Source organism: Perognathus longimembris, chromosome 2, assembly GCF_023159225.1.
Source record: "Perognathus longimembris pacificus isolate PPM17 chromosome 2, ASM2315922v1, whole genome shotgun sequence".
Lineage (NCBI taxonomy): Eukaryota > Metazoa > Chordata > Mammalia > Rodentia > Heteromyidae > Perognathus > Perognathus longimembris.
The window spans coordinates 39,516,596-39,529,373 of record NC_063162.1 but is presented as its reverse complement, the minus strand read 5'-3'; the positions used below and the strand labels follow the sequence as shown (position 1 = coordinate 39,529,373).

Here is a 12,778-nt window from a genome sequence, read left to right as displayed (position 1 = left end):
ATTAATGGATAGGGTATATGGGAAGGGACTCTCAAATCTATTTTAGATTTGAACCTAAACTAATGTCAGGACTCTGGGCATAAAGAACCAGTTGTAGGTCAGCATGTCTTTAATTCACACTCTCTTCCCTCAAGACTAGTGCTCTACCACTTGAGCCACAGCTCCACTTCCAATTTTTGCAGGGGACAAGGGAGGTTGGCTTTGAACCACATCTCATACCTCAGCCTCCAGTGGTGCTAGGATTACAGGTGTGAGTCATTAGTGTCTGGCTTATGATACCTTTAAAACATACACACACACACACAACACACACACACACACACACACACACACACACACACACACACACACACACACACTTGGGATCTTTCAAAGAAAAAACAATTCCAATGTCATTTAAACTAGGTGTGGTGTCTAGCCTCATTCCTTGGAAGGCAAGACCAGAAGATCCTGGTTTGAGGCCAGTCGGGCAGAAGTTAAAGACATCTTGTCTCAAAAGCAAGCTAGAGGGCTGGGGATATAGCCTAGTGGCAAGAGTGCCTGCCTCGGATACACGAGGCCCTAGGTTCGATTCCCCAGCACCACATATACAGAAAACGGCCAGAAGTGGCGCTGTGGCTCAAGTGGCAGAGTGCTAGCCTTGAGCGGGAAGAAGCCAGGGACAGTGCTCAGGCCCTGAGTCCAAGGCCCAGGACTGGCCAAAAAAAAAAAAAAAAAAAAAGCAAGCTAGAAGTGATGACAGATGCCTGGGGTTCTAGACATGGAGGAGGTGGAAGTAGGAGTAGGCTGCAAAGTCAGCTGGGACAAAAGCAAAATAACTAAAAAGCAATGAAGGGATGGAACCGAATGGTAGAGTACACGAGGCCCTGAGTTCAACTGCCCCCCCACCGCCCTCCAAAAAAGAAACACCATTTAATTAAAGTGAAGATCATCTTGCTAGATTTGCTATGACTTGGTTAGTAAGTTCTGTACTATACTAGACACATGTGTGTGCCTTTTCTGTATGAGTTAATCTATGCTTCAATTCAATTAATCTGGACAGACTTCATATGTTAACTACTCCATATTACAGGAAACATTTACATCCTTGGAGGGTTACAGTCTGGAGGTGCTGTTAGAGGGCTGGGGATACAAATACATTTACAATCAATTAAAATATAATTGAAAATGGTTACAACTGAGCTGCTGTGATAGAGAACTGTTGGGTTAGTCACTTTTTATTTATCTGACAATGGAATAATGTATCAGTCATGAATCCACCAAAGAGAACAAAAAGAAAAGGGCATGGCAGATCCCATTGTCAGCCAGTATCTTCTCACAATTACCCCAAACCAGAGGAAGACTCAGCAAGAAATGTCTGGACTACAAAAGCATTAGGAAAATAAATTTGGATCTTAGAGAATTTGACAATAATTTTTAGTTTCTGACAAATATCACTTTGATTATATATGTATAAAGAAAGAAACACTGATATTGGCCAATAGTTATTTTATTTAAAATGTTGGTAGTTACATGGATAGAAACAAACCTTTGGTGCTAAATTATGGAAAAAAAACATTTGATAGCTAAATATAAAGAACCAAATATTAATAACTACTGACATTTGTACAGTCCTTTGCTCTCAAAGCTCTGGACAAACATCTCTAACTATATACACAGGAATAACACTAAAATGTTGCTATATTTTCAAAGGATTAGATGTTAACCTGAGAAAAGAGGAGCAAATAGATGATATGTGTTAAATACTAGTCTGCAAAATGCAAGTGTACATTTAGAAATAATAACCCATTACATTATCTCACTACATGATCTCACTTTCAAAGTTTTATTGAATTATCTCATTTATCTTGCTTCTCCTACCATGTTTATGCATTTTCTTTCTTAGATGAAGTGGTTAATGGATGCTGACGAAGAGGGGAGTAGAAAGCAAAGATGGGGTGGGGGTGTGGTGGGAGATGAACAAATATCAGGGACTGATGGCATTTCCTTTCTGAAAGCAGGCATTCTGGCTCTTAGTGCCTCCTAGTGTGAGGAGGGTTGATATGCCAGCGCAACACAGCAGTGCTATCTAAGACTTATACTATGTCAATTCATCTTGAACCAAGAATGTTCTCAGTTATCTGAGAAACACCATCTGTCTCCAATCAGTGTCATTACTGAAATATTTGATCAAACAAGCTTTTGCTGGACTGTTAGATGACACTGATTAAAAGGATGGTATGTTTGTCATACTTGGTTAGACAAAGTGTAAATTACATGGTGATAATAATTTTTAAAGGCTAGAAAATATGAAATGTTTAATGTACACACAGAAGGCCCTTCCTGTAAAATATTAATTATTTTATTGCATTCTCAAAGTATAACTGGGAATGACAGAAATATAAATCAAGGTCCATTACATTTCCTGTAATGATGATAAAAGTTGGACATTTTAAGTCTAGATTTATTCTAAATAACTTCTTTAAAATTTAACATTCTCTCTTCCTTTCTCTATATATCATAGTCTGACATTGAAGCTAATCTCCCAGCAACTCATAAAAGCATTTATACTTTTTTTTTTTCAGAAAACAAGCAGCTCTATTTGTTTAATATTCTCAATTACATCATCTTTTCTGGTCATCTTAACATGTACAACATGCCAAATATTATCTGAGGATTTGGGGGATTTTGAGATGAACAACACACAATGCTGACCTTTAAGGACATAATTTAGTCTATGGGTGGTGAACTTGGTAGTGTTGACAGATGAGGAAAATTCAGGCTAAAATAATTACTAGAAGTATAGTTAGAAGCCAGGTACTGGTAGCTCACATGAATTTTATGTATTCAAGCAACTGAAATCTTGAGGATCATAGTTTGAAGTCAGCGAAGGTAGAAGAGCCTAACCAGCTACAGGGCTAGAGGCATTGTTCAACTAATGGAGCACCAGCCTAGCAAGCAAGTGCCACCCTGAGTTTAAACACCAGTATTGACTAAACAAATAAATGTTAAAAAGTAAAAAAAAAAAAAAAGTAAATAGACAGTGTCCTAGAGACATAAAAATGGGAGTGGAGAAGTCAATTCATTCCTGAGAGAGGGAAGGTAGGATAGAATTCAGGGAAAGCCTTAAGAGATAATCTCCAAGTTTAAAAAGGATAAATTAGAGTCAAGTGGATGGGCTTGGACTGGAAAAGAAAAACTTGGTGACACACACAGACAGGCAGGCAGAGGTAGTAGTAACATGTATCAAAAAACAGAAGAGCATCTCAGAGCAAAAGCTGCATGAAGTGTTGACAACATTCTGGGGTCCAGTCCTTTGGATGGACCTGGGTCCAGTCCAAGACCTGATATTTAATAACCACATGAATATTTGGCAAATTGTCTAATTTTCAATAAGTGTTAGGGGTTTTTAAAAAAATCTATTAAATGGGAAAGTAACCTGACAATTTGACAATCTTCCAATAAGTAGAGCCAATTTCCTTGGGAACATACATCAAAAATTCAAAAATCAGAACAATGGAAATAAAATCTATGGTGAAGTTTAACAATGATAAAGTGAAATTAAGTTGAGGAGTGTCAATGTTTTCAAATATTAAAATGGTGTAAATGCTTTGAATTTGGCATGTGACTTACAGTCTCAAAGTAAGTCATGTCTAGAAGTAAGTATATGTTTGTCTTTTGCTATGGCCACACTGAAATGGTAGAAGAAAAAAAATATCAAAGGGGTGGCTTCTCCATATGCCCAAATAATATCCAGTAATCTTTAGAAGCAAATTTAGCAGAAGTTAGCACAATGTATTTTCTCCTCATCATTTGCTAAGAGGAAGCCTGCTTGATTAATGTAATTAAAGGGTTGCATGTAACTCAAGACTCAATTAAAAAAATAAATTTGGCCTTATTACTTTACTTCCAACTGGTGGTTTTCCTAGTGTGATTTTTGAGCTAAAATCTGTGGCTGCTTTGTTCATGACACATGAATTGTTTTAGCACATCCTTTCCCCTGCTGTGCATATGATTAAGAAAGCAGAGGTTAAACAGTGCAGTAAAGAATCAGGTAAATTTATTCTATTTTTGTTCACAGTGCCTTTTAATCTCTCCTACCCCCTTCAGAATGGTGAGAGTGAAAGAAACCTATTATCTCCTCCTGAAATTATTTAAGATATGTTCTTAGGCAGAAAATATGACTCGTCTCTCTTAACTTTTTCTAGAACACTGATTTTGTGCTATCTGTTCTATAGGTGTTGTCTGCCTTGGGAAGGAAATCAAATGCAAGTGCATCCTACTGTTTATTGAGTGCTAATGTAATCTGGGCACTTGCAGTAAGAATTTGCATACAATGTGTTTTATTTTTACTTTGTAATTAATCTATGAGTATACTCATTCTTGTTTTCAGATGAGGAAGAAAGGGCTCTGAAGGGTTATGTTAATGAGCCCCTTCTAAGGTGCTATGTTTTATCTCATTGCAAATATAGACACTTATCAAATTTGGGGGAGTTGGAGTTTGAAGAGATTTGAATGCAATTTTGGAGAACATCTTGAACACAGTTGTTCTAGTTGAGGTTAAATTACACTGAGGAGACATCTTTTGTTCATGAGGGAAGAAGCAGTGAGTTCTTGGCCTCTTTGAGGTTAGCATCTCATGTGGGTGGGGCTGTAAGGTGTCCCAGGATAAGCAGCATGGGAAGCCATTTGTCCTAACAAAGGAATGCTTCTTTTTGTCTATTAGATATGGCTCTTCCCTGTTGTTTGAAACAATGCCTATAACATCCATCCAGCTACCCATCTAAATGTGGGATGTGTCCTTGAGTCCTCTTCTCTCTCCACCCACTTGCAATCCAGTTCCTCAGTAAGTATACTCAGGTCTGCTCTGTGATATATCTAGACACTATCTCTTCCTATCTTCGCGGTATCAGTCTGTTCTAAGCCATCTAGACCACACTTAGCACCTGCTTCTCATTGCTTCTTTTCTTTATTCAACAAGAGCCATGTACAAAGAGCAGCCAAAACAAACTTTGTAATGCTTAAAGCTAAATCATGGTTCAAGGTTATATGCAAAAGTGAATCGTTTTATAATTAGGTTTGGGTTACTCTAACAAAATGGCTGGGATAGTGGGTTGGGAATGTGGCTTAGTGGTAGAGTGTTTTCCTAGCATGCATGAAGCCCTGGGTTTGATTCCTCAGTACCACATAAACAGAAAAAGTTGGAAGTGGAGCTATGGCTCAAGTGGTAGAGGGCTAGCTTTGAGCAAAAGATGCTCAGGGATAGTACCCAGGTCCTGAGTTCAAGCACCTGGACTACCCCGTCCCCCCCCAAAAAAAGTAGTTGAGATAATTAATTGATAAAGAAAAACATTTGCAGCTTATTTTGGCTCACAATTTTCAAGGTTCTATGATTGGTAGGCTCCATTGTCTTGGGCCTGTTGAGAGTGAGCATATATAACATGGTGGGAGTACATGGTAGAAAATGCTGCTTATCTCGTGGTTAGGGAGCAGAGAGGGAAAATATAAGGATAGTACAATGATTTTCAGGTCTTGTCTTCAATAACTCAAGGACCTTCCACAAAGACCTCTCCTAATGGCTTTATCACCTCTCGATAGTCTCATACTAATGATCATTCATAAGTCATAGTCATGTGGAGGACTTACCCAGTCCACAGCATATAGAATTCACGGAGGTGAGTACACAGAATAAGTTATGTTTTGTAAATGCTAATAAATTCTGCAAACAGCACAAAATTAAATTCAAAAATGATTTACTGATAATCTATTTACAATGTATTTTTATCCTTGTTTTCTGGGACTTTATACTCTAATCAGCTCTACAGATACAATATCATTATAATATATATCATGACCTGGTTGATGACTTTTTTCTTTCTCTCTTTTTTAAATTACTTATCATTGATCAAGAACCCAGCAAAACCAGCAGCCAGAAGCAGTGGAGAAACGCAGGAAAACAAAAAGGAGCAAAAAAAGAAGAGCCGAAAACCTACATGGAGCCGGAGAATCTATGGGGCACCCTCCCCCCACCAGCCGACCCTGGCCTGAACAGGGCCAGGCTGGGAAAGGGGACCCGGTGATCGGCAGACCGACTGCCGAGAGCGCAGAGTCCAGACAGCAGGACTCCACGGACACCAGGGAGACTGAGAACCAAGACACACGGCGACAGCAGCAATGGGAAGTTCGGGTCCACACCGGGAATGGACGTAAGCAGCTGGGGAACCCAGCGGTGCAGAAGGGGAGAGCCGGGGACGCCACCACAACCTTTCGCCACACCCAAAGGACCAATTCATGGCGCTGGACACACACACAATCCAGGACCCCAATGGGAGACCAGCTGTCAGAGACCCAAACCCTACAAAGAAGCTAGATCTCCCTCCCTCCCCTTCCCCACCCCGAGGGAACAAAGAATCCCCAACCCCCAAATCAGGCGGGAAGCTCCCATCAGGCTCTGGGAAGTAACAGGAGTTTAGCAGGGGAAGGGCGGAGCAGCCCCAAGGCCGCCCAGGAGCCTGAACTGGCCAAACCGGCCCTGCCCCCTTCCCAATAGGGAAGCACGGCAGGCAGTGCAAGCCCCACCCGAGGTGCCTGGACCTTTCGAACTTTTACAACTAAAATCACAGGCCCTGGTGGGCAATACCAGCACAGCAGGGACACCTGGGCCTGATCACTCGCCCCTCTTGCAGCGGAGGCACAGTCTGAGGGCGCTAACCCGCGCCTGGACAGTTGATCCCACCGGGCCCCACACATACCGCCCCCCACAGTGAACTCGAGGGAGGGCACAAGCACAACCCAACAACCCGGGGCTCCCTCTGGTAGGCGTACCCTGATCAGGTGGGCGGGGCCACAGCGGCAGCACCCGTTGTAGTGGGTACACAGCACACAGGTGGGCGGGCCACAGCAGCAGCGCCCACTCTGGTAGGCGCGCCTACACAGGAGGGAAGAGCTCTCCATCGGCCCATGCCCACTCAGTTTGACACATTTTGCACAAGTGGGTGGGCCGCCCCTCAACAACACCGGCCCCAGAGTGGTCTACACAGGAAGGCGAACTGCCTGAGAGGTGAGCTCCTCTGACCAAGATACAGAGTGGAAAAAAGAACCAAAGAAGAGATAAGCCTCCATGCCACGCTGAATTAGCGACCAGCAAACCCCCAACAGGGGCACGCTAGGGTCAGAACAGCACAGCGGCAGGACACTATCCCGCAGAGAAAGACACAGAACCTACCAGCCCTCAAGTGCAGGAAGAGTGACCACCTCAGCAACAACCGAGAAGGTCATGCTCACCCATTGGGAAGCAAGGTCCCACAGCCAAACCCAAACCCACAGCCAGGACACCAGGGCACAAGGCTCCCACTGACGGACCAGTGGGAGCCAGCACAAAAACAAACCAGGGAAGCTACTCACAGATCTCCAGATGCACAAATCACAAAGAAATATAACACAGTTCATCAAAGGGCAAGCCAACTTGCCAGCTCCAAAAAGCAGCACGACTGAAGAGGAGATGGAGAATAAAAAAGCAAATGAGGCCATGTTAACAGAAATGATGGAAAGCATCAGAAATGAAATCAGAAAACAATTCCAGGAGTTTAGAGTGGAAGTCTTGAAGGACATCCAGGAAGCCAAGAAAGAAATGGAAGCAAAAATGGATACAATGCAAACCTCCGTTAAAGAAGACCTTAACATCCTGAGAAGTGAAATGCATGAAAAAATAGATTTAAAATACAACTCTTTAAAGGAAGAAATTTCCACGATCAGAGCTGATCTGACAACCATAAATAGCTCTCTGACATCCATAAACTCCGCAATTGAATCCACAGCACAAAGTATTGACCATATGGAATCCAGAATTTCTCTCTTGGACGATGAAGCAGCCGACAAGAACCAGAAAATTACCACAGTCCAAGAAATGGTAAAGCTTCAGGGAAGACTAATCCAGGAACTAATGGACAAAGACAAGAGATATAATCTGCGCACAATTGGAATTGAAGAAGGAGCCAAGTACCAGAACAGAGGGCTTCATCATATTTTCAATAAAGTTATTGCAGAAAACTTGCCCAATCTCACAAGGGACCCCATCCAGGTAACCGAAGCCTATAGGACACCTGGCAGGCCAGACCCTAGAAAAGCCACCCCAAGGCACATAATATTCAAGACTTCAGATCTCAAGAATAAAGAGCAAATTCTGAATGCAGCCAAAACGAAGAAAGAAATTTTCTACAATGGGAAGAGGATCTGAATAACCACAGATCTCTCCACACAAACATACCAAGCACGAAGTGAGTGGGAGAACATCATCCAAGTTCTACAGGCCAACAGTATGCAACCTAGGATTAAATATCCAGCGAAATTGGAGTTCACATTCGAAGGGAAATCCAGATCTTTCCATAGCAAAGAGGATCTAAAGGAGTATGTGAATAAAAAACCATCCCTACAGCGAATTCTAAGAGGGGAATCTCACCCAACAGAGACTGTACAGGACACACAGACAGAAACAGAAACAGAAACAGAAAGAGCAGCTCACTAAAGACAAAAAAAAAAAAAAGGAAAAAACAGCCCAACAAGAAAATGGAAGGAGAAAAAACACTCTTATCCTTGATCTCTTTGAATATAAATGGTATAAACTCTCCGATAAAGAGGAGCAGACTGGCAGAATAGATCCGCAAACAAAAAGTTGGCATCTGTTGTCTACAAAAGACCCACCTTACAGCAAGGGACAAAAACAGGCTCCAAATGAAAGGATGGAGAAAGATCTTCCAAGCAAACGCACTTACCAAAACGGCAGGTGTAGCCATCCTGATCTCAGACAAGCTGGACTTTTCATTAAAATCAACTCAAAAAGACAAAAAAAGGACACTACATTTTAATAAAAGAAAAAAATCCAGAATCAAGACATCACGGTGATAAATGTATACTCACCAAACAAAAGAGGCCCCACATATGTCAAGCAAATTCTCACAGAATTACAGAACAAGACAGACGCAAACACAATCATAGTGGGAGACTTTAATACCCAACTCTCTCCAAGAGGCAGATCCAACACCCAGAGGATCAGCAAGGGAGCTGAGGGCCTAAGTAACACCATATCCCAAATGGATCTGACAGATCTATACAGAATCTTCCACCCTACAGAGACCCAATACACCTTCTCAGCAGCACATGGATCATACTCCAAAATAGACCACGTCATAGCCCACACAAAGAACCTCAGCAAATACAAAAGTATTGAAGTCATCCCAGGTATTATATCTGATCACAGTGGATTAAAGGTAACCCTCAATAACAACGGTTACCACAGAGGCTATACACATTCTTGGAGGCTAAACCCCCACACTGTTGTCCAACACATGGGCCACAGACCAAATTAAAGATGAAATCAACGAATTCATAAGCCACAATGACAATGAAAATACATCACAAAGAAACCTATGGGACACAGCTAAGGCAGTACTGATGGGCAAGATCATTGCACTCAGCACTCACATTAAAAGAATGGAAGCAGAGCATGATGAAACTAAAACAACTGGAGAAACAAGAAATGAACGAATCTAAAATGACTAGGAGAGAGATCACAAAGATTAAAGAAGAGATAAATCTGATTGAAAATAGAAAGACCATTCAACAAATAAATAAGACTAAAAGCTGGTTCTTTGAGAAAATAAGTAAAATTGACAGACCCCTCACAAGACTTACAAAAAAAAAAGAAGAGACTCATATACGTAAAATCAGGGACTCCACCAGAAAAATTACAACAAGTACACACGATGTTCAAACAATCATAAGGAGCTATTTCCAGAACCGCTATTCAGTAAAAAACAATAATTTTAAAGAAACGGATCAATTCTTAGAGAAGTACAAACTGCCCAAACTGAACCAAGAAGAAATAAATCAACTAAATAAACCAATAACTTACAGTGAGACACAGGAGGTAATCAAGAACCTCCCAACAAAGAAAAGCCCAGGCCCAGATGGATTCACCAACGAATTCTACAAAACCTTTATTGAGGAGCTAATACCAATACTCCTCAAACTCTTCCACGAAATAGAAACAGAGGGAGAAATCCCAAACTCATTCTATGAAGCTAATATCATACTCATTCCCAAACCAGGCAAAGACCCAACAAAAAAAGAGAACTACAGACCAATATCACTAATGAACACAGACACAAAGCTCCTCAATAAAATATTAGCTAACAGGATCCAGAAACTGATCAAGAAAATTATACATCATGACCAAGTAGGCTTCATCCCACAGTCACAAGGATGGTTCAACATCCGTAAATCAATCAATGTAATTCACCACATAAACAGAACTAAAATCAAGAATCACATTGTTATCTCAGTGGATGCCCAAAAAGCCTTTGACAAAATACAACATCCATACATATTAAAAGCTTTGGAGAGAACAGGAATAGATGGAACATTCCTCAAAACAATAAAAGCCATATACAACAGACCAACTGCTAACATCATGTTAAATGGAGAGAAACTTAAATCATTCCCCCTAAACTCAGGAACAAGACAAGGATGCCCACTCTCCCCATTTCTTTTCAACATAGTGCTGGAATCCCTAGCCATAGCAATAAGGCAAGAGGAGGACATCAAAGGGATCCACATCGGCAAGGAAGAAATCAAGTTATCCCTATTTGCAGATGACATGATCTAATATCTGAAGGACCCAAAAACCTCAGTCCCCAAACTCCTACACCTAATTAACCATTTTGGCAAAGTAGCAGGATACAAAATTAATCCACAAAAGTCAGCAGCTTTTCTGTACACCAGCAATATACAAACAGAAAAGGAAATTATGGAAACAATTCCATTTACAGTAGCCAAAAAACTAATAAAGTACCTAGGGATCAACCTAATCAAGGACGTGACAGACCTATTTAATAAGAACTATAAAAATCGAATAAGGGAAATCAAAGAAGACACAAGGAGATGGAATGACCTCCCATGCTCATGGGTAGGCAGAATCAATATAGTGAAAATAGCCATATTGCCCAAATTGTTATACAAATTGAATGCAATCCCTATCAAAATCCCAGTCACATTCTTCACTGAAATAGAGAAAGCAATCCATAAATTCATATGGAACAGCAAAGGACCTAGAATAGCCAAAGCAATTCTAGGCCAAAAAAAGGAGTGCAGGAGGTATCACAATACCAGACTTCAAGCTCTACTACAGGGCCATCATAACAAAAACAGCCTGGTATTGGTATAAAAACAGATAGAAAGACCAATGAATTAGAATTGAAGATCCAGAAATAAAACCGTACTCTTACAGTTAGCTGATATTTGACAAAGGAGCTAAAGACATACAATGGAATAAACATAGCCTCTTCAACTACTGGTGCTGGGAGAACTGGGCAGCCATATGCAGAAAACTCAATGTAGACCCAAGCCTATCACCATGCACCAAGATCAACTCAAAATGGATCAAGGACCTCAATATCAGACCTGGATCCTTGAAACTACTGAAGGACAAAGTAGGAAAGACGCTAGAACTTATAGGCACAGGAAGGAACTTCCTGAATATAGTCCCAGGGGCACAACAAATAGGGGAGAGACTCAACAAATGGGACTACTACAAATTAAAGTTTCTGCACAGCTAAGGACATAGCCACCAAAACAGAAAGACAGCCAACCATATGGGAAAGGATCTTTACCAGCATATACCAGCACAGCAACAGACAAAGGCCTAATATCTGTCATCTACAGAGAACTCAAAAAACTAAGCCCCTCCAAACCCAATAAACCCATTAGGAAATGGGCAAAGGAGCTAAAGAGAGACTTCACAAGAGAAGAAATAAAAATGGCAAAGAAACATATGAGGAATTGTTCAACATCCCTGGTAGTAAAGGAAATGCAAATAAAAACACCCCAGTTAGAATGGCCTATACTCTGAACTCAGGAAACAACAAATGCTGGAGGGGATGCGGGGAAAGAGGAAACCTTCTCCATTGTTGGTGGGAGTGCAAATTAGTACAACCACTTTGGAGATCAATATGGAGGTTTCTCAAAAAGCTCAATATAGACCTACCCTATGACCCAGCCATTCCACTCCTAGGCATCTACCCGGAACAGCAGGCCCAAGATATCAAAAAGACATTTGCACTTCCATGTTTATCGCGGCACAATTCACAATAGCCAAAATATGGAAACAACCCAGATGCCCCTCCACAGATGAATGGATCCAAAAAATATAGTACCTGTACACAATGGAATACTACATAGCGATTAGGAATGGTGAAATATTGTTATTCTCAGGGAAATGGTCAGAACTCTAACAAATAATGTTGAGCGAGACAAGCCTAGAACACAGAAAACAAAGGGGCATGATCTCCCTGATATATGACTGTTAAGAAAGGGAGATGGAGAGACAGTAGAGACCAGGTCTGTGAAACCAAAAACTGCTTGTCAAATGGTATTTCCCACAGGATTGGGGCAGCGACCCAACAGTATGTAACTAAAACCAAACAACTACTCAACATATAAAGGTCAAAAATCGACCTCTCAGTGGAATACAATAGCTCAAAAGCTATGTATGTATGTTCATATAAGACTACTGTTGACATATTGTCTAATATCGACATTACATTTAAAGCCCTAGGTGAATTTTCTTGGGCTTGGCCACGTGGCTACTGTATATGTTCTTGATACATTGTATATTGTATATATGTCTACCTGACCTAGAGAAGGGAAAGAAAAACAGGGCGTAAGATATCACAAGAAATGTACACACTGCCCTACTATGTAACTGCACCCTCTTTGCACAACACCTTGTCAAAAAAATTTGTGT

At 41.0% G+C, this 12,778-nt stretch overlaps 1 protein-coding gene across 1 annotated transcript in view; it reads right to left on the bottom strand.

Annotated features, from left to right (window-relative positions):
• Cabcoco1 (ciliary associated calcium binding coiled-coil 1) overlaps positions 1-12,778 on the bottom strand; it is a 108,609-nt gene that overhangs the window by 21,534 nt on the left and 74,297 nt on the right. The window lies entirely within an intron of this gene.